Source organism: Rattus norvegicus, chromosome 3 (assembly GCF_021556685.1).
Source record: "Rattus norvegicus strain SHRSP/BbbUtx chromosome 3, alternate assembly SHRSP_T2T, whole genome shotgun sequence".
In the NCBI taxonomy this organism is placed as follows: Eukaryota; Metazoa; Chordata; class Mammalia; order Rodentia; family Muridae; genus Rattus; species Rattus norvegicus.
The window spans coordinates 140,676,000-140,688,833 of NC_141536.1; the positions used below are offsets into that span (position 1 = coordinate 140,676,000).

The following is a 12,834-nucleotide window of genomic DNA, read 5'->3' on the forward strand; positions in this document are numbered from 1 at the left end:
CAAAACTATGAGTCTTCAGGCTGGAGAACTAGCAGAGTCATAAAGTATTAGCCTCCCAAGCATGAGAAGCTGAGTTCCATTCTTAGAACCAATGTATTAAAAAAAAAAAAAAGCCAAGTATGATGACATGGAGAGATGGCTTAGTAGTTAAGAGCACTTGCTGCGCTTATAGAGGACCTATGTGGTGGGGTTTGCAGCACCACCATGGTGGCTTATAACTGTCTGTAACTTCAGTTCTAAGGACCAGGCACCATCTTCTGGCTTCTTCAGGCACCAGGCATATACAGAGTACACACGCTATGTACAGGCACATAAAGTAAATACACATACATTAAAGATAAATGCATCGTGAAACAAACAAAAAAGCCAGGTGTGATGCTGCATGCTTTGAATTCCCGAGATGAAGAGGCAGAGATGGCTGAGTCCCTGGGGCTTGCTGGCCAGTCAGCAGTTAAGTACCAGGCTAGTTAGAGACTCTGTCTGCATTCCCCCCAAAAAAGAAGGAAGGAAGGAAGGAAGGAAGGAGGAAGGAAGGAAGGAAGGAAGGAAGGAAGGAGAAGAAAGAAAGAAAGGAAGAAAGGAAGAAAGGAAGGAAAGAAGAAAGAAAGAGAGAGAGAGAGAGAGAGAGAGAGAGAGAGAGAGAGAGAGAAAGATGGCACCTGAGGAATGACACCAAGATTGTCTTCTGGTCTCCACAAAACAAACACTTTCACTGGCACAGATATGAGCACGCATACCCTGCATGCTCGTGCGCGCACACACACACACACACACACACACACACACACACACGGGGGGGGGGGTTGGGGGAAGATCTATATATACTTATATAATACACACACACACATATATATAGTTACTTAATAAGATACAATGTTTCAAATATGGCCACAGTTTCATTCTTTCCCTGACCCAGCTGTACAATGTCTCTGTGTCTTTCAAGAGATGAAGTGTAGAGGTTGGGGATTTAGCTCAGTGGTAGAGCGCTTGCCTAGGAAGCGCAAGGCCCTGGGTTCGATCCAGAGAGATGAAGTGTAGCTAGGCATGGTAGCCTGCCCGTTAATCCCAGCAGAAGCAGGTGGGTCTCTGGGAGTTCAAGTCCAGCTTGTTCTACAAATTGAGTACCAGGATAGCCAGAGCATCACAAAGAAATCCTGTCTTAAAAAAACAAAAACAGGGCTGGAGAGATGGCTCAGAGGTTAAGAGCACTGAATGCTCTTCCAGATGTCCTGAGTTCAAATCCCAGCAACCATATGGTGACTCACAACCATCTGTAATGAGATCCGATGCCCTCTTCTGATGGGTCTGAGGACAGCTACAGTGTACTCTTATACCTCAAATAAATAAATCTTAAAAAACAAAAACAAACAAACAAATATATATATACATATATATATATATATAATTACAAAATACTCTTATACGTGAAATAAAATGGAAAAAAAGATGTTTTGTTGTTGGTGTTGTTGTCATCAATGTTGTGTTGAAATTTTGTTTTCAGAGACAGGGTTTTTCTGTAACAGCACTGGCTGTCCCAGAACCTACTTTGTAGGCCAGGCTGGCCTCAAACTCTGAGATCTTCCTGCCTGTTTCTTGAGTACTGGGATTAAAGGCGTGTGCTACAGTAAGACTCAAGGCGGGGTTGGGGATTTAGCTCAGTGGTAGAGCGCTTGCCTAGGAACAAAAAGACTCAAGGCTCGAAGTGAGTCTTAACTACTGGGAGACCCCCACCCCCACCTCCCAAGTGAAACACAAGAATGGAGTTCGAAACGCAAGAGGTTTATTTTCTGGTGTGTCGGGGTCGACCTTCAGTCCCTCGTGGCAAGTGATTGGAAGGTGACTCCGAGTGGCTATAACAAGCAGTTTTTATATTTTTTAGGGGTACAGGTTACATCAGCAAGGTTACAATTTAAACTTATTGGCTATGCATATTGAATAGCAAGCATACGACATGCATTCAAACTCTATCTGGGACCAGAGGATCAGGTGACTATCAGTCAGTAGTACATTCTGTGGTTTTTCAACAATGTTCCTGCTCCTCCTGAGAACTGTGGGTGAAGAATGGAACTTGGCCTAGCCTTGACTAGAGGGAGGAAGCTGGTACTTGACCTAATCTTAACCTGAGATGGTGGGTGTAAAGCCGGTGAAAGCCCTTAGGGTCCTTCACAGGAACTCCATAACCTACCTACTTTTCTCCCTCTTAATAGCTCTTACATTACAATAAGAACTAGGGTCCTTCACCACCAAGTTCAGCCTGAAAAAAAGTAGTTTTAAAAGAATAATAAGTTTTTCTTTAGGAAGTAGTAGGTAAGGGAGGTGTCCACGTCCAATCTTCTTCACTGGAAGATGTCCAGTGTCACATACAACTGGCTTTCATCAATAGAACAAAGCAAAGATGATGATATCGCATTCCCTTGCCTCAACCCCAAGATGTTGTCTTACTTCTACTCTCTTCCCTTTGGAGGATATCACATAAGGAAGCCAGAACTTATTTACTAGAGAATCCAGATGGAGGAGAACCAAGTATTCAGGCCACAGTAGCAGCCATTTCTCAGATACATAGAGAAGGCTAAAAAGGAAAGCACAGCTTACTGATTATAGATGCAGAATGAGCCCAAACAAAACCATGAACCACCCAAGGGAAATACACAAACTGAAGAGGCAACAAACAAGTGGTTGCCATTTTAACTCACTATGCTTTTGCTTGACATGCTAAGCAGCAGGAAATTGATGTGAGGTTCACAGTACAGTAACAAACTCTAATGGCTCAGGCTAGAAAGCAAGCTCCACCCAAGATCTCCCTGACCCTCAGTCTCCTCATCAGAGCAAAGGGATAGTTGTCTTTTTACGTGAGGATTATGTAGCAAAATGAACATTCTGCATACAGCATGAGGTAATATTCTCAGCTTCTCCTTCAGTGGATGTTTTGCATGTAGGTTCATGTGCCACCGAGGGCACAGGGTCTCCTGGAACTGGAATAACAGATGGCTGTGAGCTACCATGTGGGTGCTAAGAATTGAACACAGGTCCTCTGAAAGAATAAGTGTTCTAAACCACTAAACCATCTCTCCGGCCCCTCATTTTTTTCTTTTTTCTTAATTTGTTATTTCCTTTTTATTGGGGAGGGGGGAGGATCTGGGTTCCTGTAGCTCAGAGTGGACTCGAAATTCCCTGTATAACCGAGGATAACCTTGAACTTCTGATTAACCTCTTAAGTGCTGTAGGACTACCACACTTGGTGTTTCTTCCCCTGGCCTAGGGTTTGAGTTCACGCCCATGCTTGAGTGCTTATCCTTGTTTCTAGAAGTCAGGTGCCACCTCAGTTTTTGAGACAGACTAGGCTGCCTGGCGTTAAGCCCCAGGGCTCCGCCTGCCTTTCTTTCCCTTCTCAGTGCTACCATTATGATCCTGTGCTACCATATCTAGACCTCTCTCTCTCTCTCTCTCTCTCTCTCTCTCTCTCTCTCTCTCTTTCTCTCAGGCTCTTCGGATTAAACCCAGGTCCAAGTCCCAGCTCTCTTTCTCCTCCTTTCTTGGGTCTTTCCAGTCATTGCTATGATAATTGCCAGCTATCAGGGCACTGCAGAGTGCCATTTAGCATGCAAATGAGATTGGAATGAAGGTGGAGCTAATCTGGCAGTAACCTTGGCAGCCCTCCTAGATCCAATAATTTTAGCTAATCCACTTGTACGTGATCTTCTGGATTCAGGCATCCTTGTCCTCAGACATAAACAGGATCTGGCAAGTAGAAATCCTGGTAGGTGGTCTGGTAAGATGGCTCACCTAGTGAAGGCACGGGCTGCCAGCTTGACAACCTGAGTTCCATCTTCAGGACCCAAATAGTGGGAGGAAAAAGCATACTCCCCAAGTTGTTCACACACACACACACACACACACACACACACACACACACACACGAAACTTTGTTGTTGTTGTTGTGTTTGTTTGTCTTCAAAATAGGAAAGAAAAGCAATCCTGGTAGTTGAGTCTGCACTGAGGTTCACATCTCAGCCTTGGAAGGTTAAGGCATAAGAATTGCCAAGGGTTTGATCCAGCCTGGGCTAAAGGTATGGTAAGATCTTTTCTTTGGGGGAAAAAAAGGTGTGGGGGCAGGGGTTGGTGGCTGGAGAGATGACTCAGCAGTTTAGAGCACTGCTCCTCTCAGTGAGATTTGGTGGCTACGATTCCGGTTGCAGGGGATCTAAGAGGGGCAGGTGTGCTAAGCCCAGGTAAAGGCCTGGCTTCCGCAAAATGGCCCAATATCCTGTCCACTCTCCTCCCATATTCTCAACTCCTATTTCTCTTAGTGCTTTCTACCACAAAGGCAGCCTTTAAATGTAGCAAGCTCTTTCCTGCCTTGGGACCTCTGTACCTACTCTTCCCTTCCCAGAAGGAGCTTCTGAGCCACTCAATACTTCAGAATTACGTATTATTTTCCTTCACAGTACTTAGGGCTATCTAAAGCTTTAAATCTATTTCACATCTACTTGGGTTCCTCCCCCCACCTCCATAGCACTTATTATTATTATTATTTTTTTTTTAAAGATTCATTCATTTATTATATGTAAGTACACTGTAGCTGTCTTCAGACACACCAGAAGAGGGCATCAGATCTCTTTACAGATGGTTGTGAGCCACCATGTGGTTGCTGGGAATTGAACTCAGGACCTCTGGAACAGCAGTCGGGTGCTCTTAACCACTGAGCCATCTCTCCAGCCCATAGCACTTATTATTAATTTGGACGCAGGATCTGATGTATCTCAGACTGGCCTCAGGCCAGCCAAGAGCTGGGATTGCAGTCCAGGATTATCAAATTCAATTTATTGAATTAAACTGAGAAAACTCTATGCAAACACTGTACCCACTGAGCTACACCCCCAGACACAGACCTCTAGTTTGTGACTGGTCTCAAGCACACCAGGCTGGCCTCAAACTGCTAATCCCCTGACTCCACAGTCCTTCCATGTACTGCCACTAGAAGCATACATCACCAGGCCCAGCTGGGCAACCTTGGGGTCTCCTTTTTTAACCACTTCAGTGCCCAGATGGGAAAACTGAGGATTAGAGAAGAGAGTGGCTTCTCAGACACCCAGATAATTGTGGATACTCAAGGTAATTGGGATCAAATATAACAGACTGGGAGTGGCCTGTAAAAGGTAGCTGCCACCTCTCTAAAGCCATCAGTACATACTGCAATCCACCATCATTCCCATGTCATGGTGGGGGCAGGAGTGTCTCTTTGGGAGCAGAGGTGCCAGTCAGCTGACAAACTGTGAAAGTGGGGCTGGAGAGGGTGGAAAGCCTATCCCTGAATAGACAGTTATTCTGAGGCAGCTGGGGATAATGGCTGGTACAGAAATAACCCAGCCTCCTCACCCTTGTTTCAGCCCTCACACCTCTGCCCTACCAGAGGTGAGGCCAACACTGAATAGTTTTCAGCAGTAGCCCCTGTTTACTAGGGAGGCTCACAGTCTGATGAAGGAGATCAGTTAGAGACCTCCTGCTGCTAAGTTGTGGTGTGTTGGAAAGCAGGTCCTTAGAAGAAAACACGCCCCCCCACCCCGACAAATGCATACAAGTTATTCAATTCACAAGGTAATTGTAGCAGTTCAAAGAAAGGGAGGTGATACTGTCAAGTTGCGGGGTTATTCGCAGTCTTAGTGAATGGAAACATCAGGAACTTTAGAGAAGGCAAGGGACTAGAAAGAAGGGAAGAAATCTGGCCAAGTTTTTTTTTTTTTTTTTTTTTTTTTTTTTTTTTTTTTTTGGGGGGGGGGGGTATTGAGTATAAAGCCAAGAGAGAATTTTGAGAATCCACAGGAGAAATTTGAACAAAAGGAGAACATAATCCAGTATGCATAGCAGAAAACTGCCCCGTGTCTGTTTGGAGTAGGAAATGGGCCCAAAAAGAGTGAGGATGAGGGTAGATTGAAAGGTGGAAAACACTATGGTATTCTGAATTGGCAATTCTGGGTAGGATTCCATAGAAGGAATTGGGCCTTGTTCTCTAGAAGGTTATTACCACCTTTTCCTAGACTCTAAACTCTAGAGTCACGGCCTCTACGATACCCAACTTTCGTTAGTCTAAACTCCAAGTTTGAGGGTGGAAAAAAAGTGCTGCTGGAAACCTAAACCTAGACTAGGGGTCCGGGCAAGAGAGACTTCAGCTCCCAGGATGCTTCGCGCGAAAGGTCGCGCATGCTTCGGGACTAGCAGGCTGGTCGCTCTCTGGCTAGGCGTAGTGCAGGAAACACGCCATCTTCGGCAGTGTCAAACCATCGTTTGCTTGATGGGACGTTTATGTTTCGTCTAGTCACCTATTACAGGTTCTGACTTAAATGCGCTTCTCTGTTAGAATTCTATTAAACTTTACGATGAACATTCCATTCTGCTTCCAAGTCAATTACCGAACGCTCTCAGATGACACAGAACAAGACGGCGGGGCCCCGCTCAGTCAGAGCCTCCGAGGGCGGGGCGGCACCGCCTTTTCCGGCTCCGCCCCGCCTCTGATTGGGAGGGGGCTTCCGCTTCCGGCAGCGGAGGCTGCAGCCTCGCTCTGGTCCCTGCGGCTGGCGGCCGAGCCGTGTGTCTCCTCCTCCGCCGCCGCCATATTGTCTGTGTGAGGATAGGGGAGCGCGGCTAGTGCCGCTGCCGCTTCCACCGCAGGTACCGTGGGAACCGCGGGCCGAGGTCATCGGGGCGCGCGGGTGAGCCCAGGTCAAGGCAGCAGGGCGCGGTCGCCCCGCACGCTCTCAGCCGTCTCCCTAGCGGCCTGTCGCCTTTCCCTACCCCCCTCGCCGCACACAGCAGCCGAGGCCCCTGCAGTCCATCCTGGCCGCCTGAGAAGGCGCAAAGCGAGGCAGAGGGACCGGCTGGTGTGAGGGTGGAAGCTGGCTGTCAGACTTCAGTTTCTTGCAGGAGGGAGGCTGGACTGGGCGGAGACTAAGGGACAACTTGGAGGTGGGGTGGCCGAAGGGGGAAGGGAGCTGGGGGCCGCGCGCGGACGCTTCACTGGGGAAGCGCACCGAGAGAGTACGGCCTCCCGTTGCGCGGGGCAGCCGCGAGATGGGCCTTGCTATGATTCCTCTGGGCGGGGCTGAACTTCCTACCTGCAGACCCGGTGCTAGGTGGAGGGGGGCTCGGGGTGGGGTTGTTGGAGGGGAAGGGAGAGGGAAGCACGAATTAGGGCCGAACGGGTGGAGTTGGGCTTGAGGGCTCCTTGGGAACCTGGGTGGAGGAGGAGAGGTATGTAGAAGAAGAAAGGTTGGCTGAGAGTATACATGTTAGTGACCTTTTGAAAGAAGAGGACTTTTGAATTTGTTTGATTTTTGCAGTGTTGGAACAGATCTATATTATTAGGTCGGTGATGGATGAGACTTCTGCAGTTTGTTTTGGGAAGCAAAGTCAAGAGTTGGGAGAATTGCTGTCTTGATTTTTTGCTTTTGTGGGGGAAGAAAGTTGTGAAAAGGTGACAGGTTATTTGGAGTAGAATCGATTCTCTTGTAACTGTTAAATTCTTTTGGAAGGGGCATAGGGGAGAAGAAATGAAAACCAAATTAGGAAGGGAAGATCCCTTCCCAGAACCCCCAGAGGGTTGAAGACCTTATTTTGTTGAATGCCTGGCGGTATAGGCCAGTGACAATGAACTAAACTTCTCTAGGTTCTTAAATATCAGAACTACTGACTTAGCAGCCTGCTGTAGACCTTGTTTTCCTCCTTCTAAGATGGTAGTGTTTCCTAGTTTGTAAGTTTGTTAAGGATTGTACAATTTGTATCAAGTGTTTCCTGGAGTGTGTAGCAGACAGTAAGTGCTCAGTAAGTCTGATTTGCTACTAAAGGGGCTAATTGATACTTCGGAATTTCTCTCATCTAGATAGTTTACTGTTACGGGTCACTTCAGCAATCGTCTTTCTAGTTACTACAAATCAGCAGGTTATACTTGCTTATTAGACCTGAGGCTAAAAGTCCCGGACATATACTACCTCCCCTATATACCGTCTTGAAAAGTTCATCTGCAGTCCTACCAGGGCAAGCTTGTCCTTCTCTGACTTTGAAATATTTGCCCTTAGTTTGTTAATATAGGAGCATATGTAACTTGAAAGAAGGAAAGGTTTGGATATTAGATTAGTTTAATTAATAGTTGCAAAGTTAGGTTACTCGTTGGCAACTTTTCTTTGCAACAAACTAAGCATACCATACCTACTTTATTTTGGCTTTTACGGAAAACAACAGAAAAGCAGATACTTAAGGAGGATGGTGGACCAGTTTCTGGGTTAAATGGAAGTTGGGTAACTAAGTGGCAAGAACCAAGTGGCAACATTTCCACCTTATGCTTTTGGTTCTTCTGCTCTTTGTTGCTATATACTTGCTTTTGTGTTTTTAGGCAAGGACTCCTGTAGTCTAGTATGGTCTAGAGTCCGCCTGTCTCAGTCCTTCAGAAGTATTGGAATTACAGGTGCGATCCACCATACCCATACCCAGTTCCTTGGTACTGACTTTATCCCTGAACATAACATTTCATGTGTGCATATGCATTCCTGTGTGTGTGTGCGCGCGCGCGTGCATGTGTGTATTTTGGACTGGGTGAATATGAAAGCCAGAGGTGAATGTCAGGTGTCCTACTCAGTTGCTTTCCATCTTTTTAAAATTATGTATCTGTGTGGGGGTATGTGCACATAAGTGCTGGTGGCCTAGGAGGCCAGAAGAGGTTTAGAGACTTTAGAGCTGAAATTACAGGCATTTGTGACCTGCCCAATGTGGGTGGTGTGAACTGAACATTCATCATCCTCTACAAGAGCAGTACCCACTCTTAGGTACCAGGCTATGTTTTCGGCCCCCACTACCTTATTTTCTTTTACTGATAGTGTCTCACTAGGTCTGGAATTCCATAGTTTAGCTAGAGGGGTCAGCTAGCCAGCCCCTGGGATCCTCTTGTTTCTGCTTCCCACCTATGCTGGGGTTTTTGCCCCTGGATGCTGAAGATCGAGCTTAGGTCTTTATGTTTGCAAAGCAAGCACTTTACCAGCCCTGAACATGACATTTTTGCATCATAAAGTCATTTAAAGGGAAGGCTTTCTTAGAAATTGGATTTAAAAACTTAACATGAGGTTTGGACTTATAACACACAGGCAGGTTATACCCAACCTACATCAGTGTCCATACATAATCTATAAATATATTGATATACAGTAGAAAAGGACTTTGCAGATGTAATTAATGTTTAGACTTTTTAATATTTTATTTTAAATTATATATATGTGGGTGCCCATAAAGCCTAGAAAAAGGTATTGGGTCTTCTGCAGCTGGAGTTACAGGTAGATATAAGCTGCCTGGTGGGGATCCTAGGAATAGAACTCGGGTCCTGTGAAAGAGCAGTACTTAAGCTTATACACTGAGATCTCTCCAAACTCCAAAAATCTTAAAGTAGGAAATTAGCCTGGATCCTGGCTTAGTCATAGATTGATCACATGGATACTTAAAATCAGAGTACTTTTACCAGCTGGAATCAGAGATGGGTAGATGGGAAAAATCAGGGAAATTTAAAGCATGAGAGGGACTCTATTAGATGTTTTTTTAGAGAAGGCTGAAAAGAGAATATGAGATGAAATGTGGGCAGCCTCAACTATCTGACAGTAAAGATATGGACCTGAATGCCAAGATTTTTCTGTGGAGTTTTTAGCAAGCCAACAGCTTTGCAGACAACTTGAGTTTTGGCCTTGAGATACTAACCTGACCAGGCTTACCCAATTTACAACTTATAGGAATCATAAGGTAATAAATTTGTGATAATATAAATCACTACATTGTTGGTGATATGGTAGCAGAACAATAGAATAGGTTTTGGTACCAGGAGTAGGGTGTTGTATTACCTAAACATAGAAGTGGCAGTGGGAGGAGGTTGGAAGAATTTTGAGTAGTACGATAGAAAAGACCTAGAACAGATTGTTAGTAGGAATGTGGATGTTAATGACTTTGCTAGTGAAGGTTGAGATGGTGAGTTATACATAACTGCAAACTGACAAGAGATGACTGGCCAGCAGGCTTAGCTGAAATTGTATCCATTAGCTGAAATTGTGCCATTATGGAAGGCAGAGTTTGCAAGTGTATGTGCAAATAAACTTAGGGGTTTATTTTTGTTTTGTGCATTTGTTTTTTAAGCTTAGATGTTCTAGCAAAATGTTGAAGGTTCAATTTGCTTTAATTGTGAATATCTTTTAAAGAGAGTGGACCCCTGTGAAATTCATGAAAGCCCCATTATTATATATTCTTTATAATTTTATGCCTACAGGAACAATGCTAGATCCACTGAAAGAAGTAGGAGAAAATAAAAAGGATTGTTGAACTCTCTGAAATAGTGCTGCTTTTCATAAAGTTGGGTGTTTGTATACCTGTGCATCTCAAGTGGAACCAAGAGCCTAGAGGATTGGAACTCAAAACAGCAGAGGATTTTCTATGGGCAATGAAATGGAGTCACTTTGGGTGTGTTTTCTTACATTTATGTTCCAGATGTTTTAGTTAATATACTGTGACCCAGAACATTTTATACCTAAATTAAGTGAAGAGATTTTGTTGTTGGTTTTTGTTTTAAGGTAGAATTTTGCTGTGTATCTCTTGCTAGCTAGAAATTCACTATACCAGTCTGGCTTGGAACTTGTCCATCTTCCTGTTTCTGCCTGCTAAGTGCTGGGTTTGAAGTTGTATATCACCACTCCTGGCTGAGATTCCGGCTTTTCTTTTAAAACTGGAAGTATTAGATGAGACTTTTGGACTTGAGGTTGATATAGTAGTTTGAGATGTTGGGGACTTAACTTGGTATAGGATGAATGTGTTTTGTGAGTAGCACAATGTAAATCTTTGAAGACAAAATGACCCCACTAAAATGTTGGATCCCTCATCTCTAGAATGTTGTTATATGGCCGAAGAGACTATGTAATACCACAGTTTAAACCTTCATAATGCTGTGACCTTTTAATACAGTTCCTTGTGTTCTGGTGAGCCAACTATAAAATTTTTGCTACTTCATAACTGTAATTTTGCTACTGTTATGAATTGTAAGTATCTGATATGCAACCCCTGTGAAAGGGTCATTCAAGCACCAAAATGCCATGACCCACAGGTTGAGAGCCACTGATGTGGGGTTGGGGATTTAGCTCAGTGGTAGAGCGCTTGCCTAGGAAGTGCAAGGCCCTGGGTTCGGTCCCCAGCTCCGAAAAAAAAAAAGAACCAAAAAAAAAAAAAGAGCCACTGATGTACAGACTTTTTTTTAATATTTATTTATTTATTTATTTATTTATTTATTTATTTATTTATTATGTAATTATGTAGAAGTATACCGTAGCTGTCTTCAGACACACCAGAAAAGGGCATCAGATCTCATTACAGATGGTTGTGAGCCACCATGTGGTTGCTGGGAATTGAACTCAGGACCTCTGGAAGAGCAGTCAGTGCTCTTAACCACTGAGCCATCTCTCCAGCCCGATGTACAGACTTTTATTCTGTCTTGTTTTTTCCCTTGGAGTGGGTCTTTAAAAAGCAATGAACCTGCTGGATATGGTAGCCTACACCCTAGTCCCAGCAGAAAAACAAATGAGTCTGAATTTGAGGCCAGCCTAGCTTATGTAAATTAATTAGTTTTTTAAGCAAAGAATTTAAGGACTCCATTCTGTCTTTCTGGGATCTGGCAACAGGGAAATTGTGAATACAGCAGAGCAGCCTTGTATAGCAAAGGGAGCTCCGGCTGACCGCTGTCAAAGGAGCCAGACCTCCATTTGTACAACCAACCATAGGAATTAAACCAACAACCTGAATGGGCACAGAGCAGATTCCTCAGAGCTGCCAGCAAGAAAAACAGCTGGCTGATACTTTGAGTTTGGCCTAGTTGGACTCTCAACAAGATAACAGTTAAGTCTACTCTGCTTCTGACTTACAGTTTGTTGGTAATTTGTTACAGGAACAATTGGGAAAGTTTGTTGTAGTAATTTGTTACAGCAACAATCGAAAACTTTACATTGGCTTTTGCTAGCTTTATTTCATAATGTTGGTGTGGTTGATTTCTAGAGAACAAAGGCAGCAAAGATTATTCATAGAATAATGGTGTGGAGTGGACTTTATGCCTTGTGCTTGATTAAATTGTGTGTTTTGCCTGTACATGTGTCTATGTGCCACAAGTGTGTCTAGTGTCCACGGGGACCAGACAGGGTGTTGGTTCTACTAGAACTGGAGAGAGTTCTAGATGGTAGTAAGCTACCATGTTTGTGCTGAAGATTGAACTGGAGTCCTCTTAACAACTCAGTCATCTCTCAAGCCCTTGGTGTTTAAATATTCTTTTCCTGAGTGAACTTAGATGCAGTATGAAGAAGGGAGTAGATAATCTGCGAAAATGCTGGTTCTAGTGCTGAATCACTTTGGTAGGATCATTATAAGTTGATAGTTGCCCATGTCTGTAAAAAGATAACCCTGTATATTAGAAGAGATAGAAATAGAATGCACATTTCAGTGAATTAATGAGACACACTGTGGTCTATTCTTTTACATTCGGCTCTAAGTTGTAACTATTATTTTCTGTTTTTGAGGTTAGATTTAGCAATCATAATTACAAAATGTAGTTTATAGCTTATGGTGTGTGTGCGCGCGTGTGAGTGTGCAAGAGAAAGGATCTTATTTTTCAGCCCAGATTATGGGTGGGGATCTTACTCTTTAGCCCAGATTTTCCTGTAACTCTCAATGGTTCCCCTGCATCAGACCTCCAAGTGCTAATGCTACACATGCGATCCACCATGCTCTGCTTGGCTTTGTTCTTCAATAGTGTGTTCAAGTTGGAATCATTGAATGCAG

At 44.1% G+C, this 12,834-nt stretch overlaps 1 protein-coding gene across 7 annotated transcripts in view; it reads left to right on the forward strand.

The window, feature by feature from the left end:
- Nucleotides 1-6,558: 6,558 nt before the first annotated feature.
- Nucleotides 6,559-12,834, forward strand: part of Csnk2a1 (casein kinase 2 alpha 1) — a 46,817-nt gene continuing 40,541 nt past the window's right edge. For 4 of the 7 annotated variants that reach the window (NM_001429692.1, NM_053824.3, NM_001429688.1 and 1 more), the window contains 1 exon segment: nt 6,559-6,666. The gene's annotated coding sequence lies outside the window, so the exon portion shown is untranslated. 7 annotated transcript variants of the gene reach the window in all.